Source organism: Ictalurus furcatus, chromosome 12, assembly GCF_023375685.1.
Source record: "Ictalurus furcatus strain D&B chromosome 12, Billie_1.0, whole genome shotgun sequence".
Lineage (NCBI taxonomy): Eukaryota > Metazoa > Chordata > Actinopteri > Siluriformes > Ictaluridae > Ictalurus > Ictalurus furcatus.
Window position 1 is genome coordinate 15,417,120 of NC_071266.1, and position 6,000 is coordinate 15,423,119.

Genomic DNA, 6,000 nt, shown 5'->3' on the forward strand with positions numbered 1-6,000 from the left:
TTGTTTTTATGATTTAAATTAACCAATAAATCAGATTTATACCCCTGAAAAACATGCCAACTGAATGGTGGTGCTGAGCGGGGGTAATCAATCCTGTCAGTGGCACATTGCTGATACGGCTAGCTGGCTAACTACGAGCAACCCGCAGAAGCAACGTAGCCTAGCTTTAACGAGACACCACAACTCAGCTTAGCAAAGTGTCCTTCTTGTTTAAATGACAGCGATCAAAAAAACGCCCGCGTCATTCCTCCCAAACCAGTGAAAGTAGAAGTAAAAGCGAGCGCTAGTCGGATAAAGCCGCCGTGTACGTACAGGTTATTAAAAAACACGAACTGTCAACAAAATGGCGGCCGAGTTGAATCAACAGAAACCCGAAATGGATCTCTCGCTCAAATTTCTTGGCCTCTTTCTCGTCTTCGGAGATGAGGAGGTTTTTTACCCGTAATGTTCCGAAATGTCGCCAGGCTTTCCTTTGTCCGGGGACCGGCGAAGGGTTGTGTTTTTAAAGGCGTGAGAATGGGCCTCTGCCCGTTAATCGGGCCTCCATGTCTGATGAGCCCGTAGCGTTTCTGTCAGTACAACACGGGCATTCTCCCAGTGAGGGGAGGGAGGGGAGGGAGAGAGAGACATAGGGAGACACACACACACACATACGCACACACTGGAGTGTGAGTGTGTGAGTGAGAGAGAGAAAGAGAGCGAGAGAGAGAGCAGAATGTCGAGTTTCCACTTTCTCCCAATTTTCACCTAAACATCTCGTTTCTGCGCCTCCCAAAATGGCGCCCCGTTTCCTAGCAACTAAATAAAATATATGTATATATATATATATATATATATATATATATATATATATATATATATATATATTGTATACTGTATATATGTATTACGTAATATGGTGTTTTTTCGGGTGCGACATGACCACTTGAGAGACGCAATAACCGCTTGTATGAAGGTTATAAGAAGTTTACGAAGGTTAATGTCCAGCGCGCCCGTGGCAGTGTTTACCCACAGTGAAAATATCGCGACTCCCATGGGAATCGCTCTCAGGCGAGCAGGCTGAAACACACACACACACGCGCGCGCGCAAGCTGGGGGGAGGCGTAGAGGGGGCGGTTTGTGTGTGTGTGTGTGTGTGTGTGTGTGTGTGACCGTTCTCATTCGATGTTTTTCCACGCTCGCGCTGATTCAAGTCATCTCATTGGTTATAAGGGAAAGAGGGGGTGTGGCCTAGCGTTGCTCAATCCGCACGTTTATTTACACGGCCTGCACAGATAGACTGTCTGCCTGGTTGTTACTGAATTGTTTACTTAGATTCGCCAGATTACAGGATATTAAGGACGTGTTAAGGATGTCATGATTTCTCGAGTGACTGGAATCCCTCACCCTCTTTGTTTTTAACTAAATCATGAAGACTAACGTGTTATGATCATCAGATACCATACCCATTATAATGATGACCATATAGCAGAGCATTATATTACAGTTGCAATCAAAATTTTCAACCCCCATTGCAAATCAGGTTTATTGTCAAAATTTACAGACTTTCAGCTGTTTGCAATGAACAAATCAAACAAAAGCAATAGAAATAGTTAGACACAACGAATGCTTCAAGTGGTTTCCGGAAATTCAACTGAAAATGCAACTTATAATGATTTCTCCAGTTTCTAAATTATTTAACCCCCTGTATAGAATTCCTCACAACAGCACAATTATGCAAAACAGTTGTCTCAAGCACACCTCAGATCAGGGCTTCATTACTTGCACCAGGTGTGCTTGAGCCGGAACACATGAAATACCTGAACTGGCTAGGGGTAGAAAATGTATGAATACCTGGGCGGGGCAGAAAAAGGAAGCTATCAATGGCTGCAACCAGATTTCTGAGAAGGCAGGTTGTGAAAAACCCTTGAGTGACTGAAAAGACCTGCAGCAAGACTTGGTGGTGACAGGCCCTGAGGTTTCAGTGAGCACAGTAAGGCGCATACTAAACGCAGAAGGTTTCCATGCCAGAACTCCAAGACTGTGCATCTCGTTTGCAGCAGGTCATAACAGCAAAAGGGTGCTCTATTAAGTACTAAAAATGCTTGCCATGAAGGGGTTGAATAATTTTGATACTGGAGAAATCATTATAAGATGCATTTTCAGTTGAATTTGGGGAAACCACTTGAAGCATTTATTGTGTTGAACTATTTCAGTTGCTTTTGTTTGATTTGTTCATTGCAAACAGCTGAAAGTCTGTAAATTTTGACAATAAGCCTGATTTGCAATGGGGGTTGAATAATTTTGATTGCAACTGTATAATACATAATTTTTGTTAACTATAAATCTGTCGTAGATAATTCATCAATGCATTATTATGTTATATAAAGTTTTATAATAAGTACTGACGTGTTTACCTTCTTATCTGGACGCTACACCGGGCGAATACCTTGCTGCATTGTTATCGTACACTATACGGCCAAAAGTATGTGGGCACCTGACTATCACACCCACATGTGGTTCTTCTCCAAATTGTTGCCACAAAGTTGGAAGCACATAATTGTATAGAATGTGTTTGTATGCTGAAGCATTACAATTTCCCTTCACTGGAACTAAGAGGCCCCAAACCTGTTCCAGCATGACACAAAGTTTACAAAGCGAGCTCCATGAAGACATGGTGTGTTAAGGTTGGAAGAAGGTGGAAGAACTTGAGTGTCCTGCACAGAGCCCTGACCTCAACCCCACTGAACACCTTTGGGATGAACTGGAACTGGAGCCTCCTCCACATCCCAGCATCAGTGTCTGACCTCAACCTCATTAATGCTTTTGTATCTGAATGAACACAAATCCCCACAGCCACGCCCCAAAATCTGGAATGGGATGTTCAACAAGTACATCTATTTGTGATAGTCAGGTGTCCACATACTTTTGACCATGTAGTGTATGTTGTCCACTGACAGTAATATAGGCCAACTCAGTTTTATATTGTATGTTTATTTATTCTTTTAACTCTTTTCAGGGGATAATATCCAATCATCTCTGAAGTTTATGGAAGATTAGTCAGATGATAAGAGTACAAACAAATGTTTATATTACCTTGTACCATTTCAAACTTTCTGTAGTAATATTAGATTTATTAAATGGGAACTTCAACTAGATTAGAAGAGGGGTTTTTTTTTTTTGGTAAGAAGACCCTAAGAGGAAAAAGATTGCATGGTATTGTGTCATGGGTTACACTTCCTTTGTGTTTAAGTTTGAGTTACAGTGATAACTTGAGGTCAAGAACAGTATATCAAAATCCTACATGAAAAAATAAATTACTAGAATCAACTCAGAGCTTCAGGTGTGATTTATACAAATTTATTACAAATGAATACAAGTCCTATAAGTATTTGAAGCAGTTTCCTTCATGTTTTATGCAAAGAGACGAAGTCATTCACATGTCAAATGTACTACATCTGCTGGAACAGACTGTTCAGATACAAATTTAATTTGGCTGTATTTCTACTCATTAGTTACCTGGACTGCAATGTTGTTTTATTTTTCAATGAAATGTATTATCATGGACATAATACGTTTATTAATGGCCCTATAAAAGGCTCCCTAAAGTAATGACTCCCTCCCAGAGACTCTAAATTAGTGTGATTAATGAATGTGAGATGTGAATGTTCTGAGCACAGACTGACTCATTATGCATGCATGTGATGACAGAAAGCATATTTAGACCAAGATGAGCTCTGGATTCTAAGCTTTACATCTGAGTGTTTTGGTTGGGCAAGCAAGACAATCATGAGATGTCACAGAATAGGTTATAATGATCTGGACCCCAAACAGATGTTTAATCTACTTTCAAATATCCTATTTTAGATCTATTCCTGCAGCAAACTCAACTCTATCTCTCAGCATCCTAACATCCCCAAAACACCCTGACTCCCTTTCCTCTCTACCATTTGCTTTCCGCTCTTTGCCACCTATGCTTGACACTCTTTGCTTTCTTCATCTATTGACCTCATTTGCACACTTGCCCACTTCCACATCAAGTCTTTCTGGCTTCATCTTGTGGGGCAGTGTATGCCTTGCATGTCTCAGTTTTGTATAATTCTAACTTATCAGTTTGTAGAACAACAGTATTAAGCCCTAACTCTTTAGTTGCTTTTAAGGCTTAAAACTGGACTTCTGATAATACTAGGGATGCACCGGATGTTTGGCAACCAAAATTATTCGTCCGAAAATTGCAAAAAAAGCTTTTTCGGTGTTTGGCCGAATAAGTAAAAAGGCCAAATAAATTTGACCGAACAATGACGTGTTTGATGACGCGACAAAATAGCCAAGCAACCAGAGTGAGACGCGCGAATGTCACGACCTCGATGAGGGGGCGCGCGCATGCACGAGTTACGTGCTCTTTGGATGTTTACTGTGGACACGTGCGTCTTTGTTTCTGTTCCGGAGTATTCCGTCACGTCGCGAGACGTAAGGGAGTAGAGTACGGAAGCAGGTAAAGATGTATTTATTTAAGGGCAGGCAGACAAATCCAAATCGTAATCAAGACAGGCAATCGGCGATCGGCAAACAGGCATAAACGGGGCAAAGCAGGAATCAGTGTCGCGATCACAGAAAACAGGGTCAAAACACAAAACAATGAACATGAACTAGTACTATGGACTGGGAGCGGAAAAACCAGTGGGGACTAAATGAACTAATCTATAGTTTAAACTAACTAAATCTATCAAGGATCATAATATTAACAACGTATCTAACTATCCTATATCTACTATAATACTCTGCAAGGTGTACAGGGAAGCGAGTGGTATTTATCCCTAATATAATCAGCCGTATAGAACCGAATAGAACCATTTTTTGCACTCTTGTCAATGCACTTTTTAATGTACATTTTTTTTGTAGGCTACAGAGTGTTACATTCTTTCAGCAATCAGTTATAGGCCTAACATAGGCTATTCAAAGATGACCCACCCATCCATCCATCCATCCGTCCATCTTCAACCGCTTACTCCTTCTTCAGGGTCACGGGGGAACCTGGAGCCTATCCCAGGGAACATCGGGCACAGGACGGGGTACACCCTGGACAGGGTGCCAGTCCATCGCAGGGCACAATCACATACACAATCACACACCCATTCATACACTACGGACACTTTAGACACGCCAATCAGCCTACCATGCATGTCTTTGGACTGGTGGAGGAAACCGGAGTACCCGGAGGAAAGCCCCGCAGCACGGGGAGAACATGCAAACTCCGCACACACATGGCCCTGGCAGGAATCGAACCCCGGACCCTGGAGGTGTGAGGCGAACGTGCTAACCGTTCATTTCATATGTCTGTATTAAATCTTCAGTGTAATGAGTTTATCATGTCATTGGGCTCTGTTTAAGCCTAAAATAGACACATGCTCTCAGAGGGTTTTTTCAGATTATGAGTAGTTAAAGCTACATACTTCTTTGATCTAATCTAAGTTTCTGTGAAACAAAGTACATCGAATTCCCGATCAGTTATAGTTTCATTAATATTAAACGCTTTAGATGTAAGGAATCTAATATTTAGCAGTGCAAGCTTCAGGTTGATTTTTCATTAATGAGATGATCCAATTTTCTCTTTGCAATTTGCTTAGGTATGGAGGAACCTTTAAGACGAGGCTTTTCTGTGTGCATTGCTCTTTCCTTTAATATTATTTATATATCACATCAGTTTTTATGTAATGACCAGAATATGAGGATTGATTCATGGAATCCAAGGGTGTTGCCAATATCACGGAACAACAATCCCGACCTACACCTGACCTACAACAGCGTCGCGATTGCTCTGAGAAAGTTAGAGGGGAAAAATAACTAGCTTGGAAAATGAAGATAGTTTATCATATCAGTTATGCTTACAGCAAGTCTCACCACAGCAATATTCAGCCTGGGAAGACAAGGGAAGTTTCAGGAAGGCAGGGCAGTCAGAAGTATCTGTGTATTGTTGTACCAGATAAGACACTAGGTAACTTTTAAGAGGCATCAGCTGAC

The 6,000-nt window shown here is 41.4% G+C and overlaps 1 protein-coding gene across 6 annotated transcripts in view; it reads right to left on the reverse strand.

Moving 5' to 3' along the window:
- The window catches only part of ash1l (ash1 (absent, small, or homeotic)-like (Drosophila)), a 43,948-nt gene extending 43,198 nt beyond the window's left edge, over nucleotides 1-750 (reverse strand). For 4 of the 6 annotated variants that reach the window (XR_008387165.1, XM_053637126.1, XM_053637125.1 and 1 more), the window contains exon 1: nucleotides 440-749. The gene's annotated coding sequence lies outside the window, so the exon portion shown is untranslated. Of the gene's footprint in view, nucleotides 1-439 lie in introns of all 6 variants that reach the window. The other 2 variants (XM_053637127.1, XM_053637128.1) reach the window with 1 other exon arrangement.
- Between the last annotated feature and the right edge of the window lie 5,250 nt (nucleotides 751-6,000).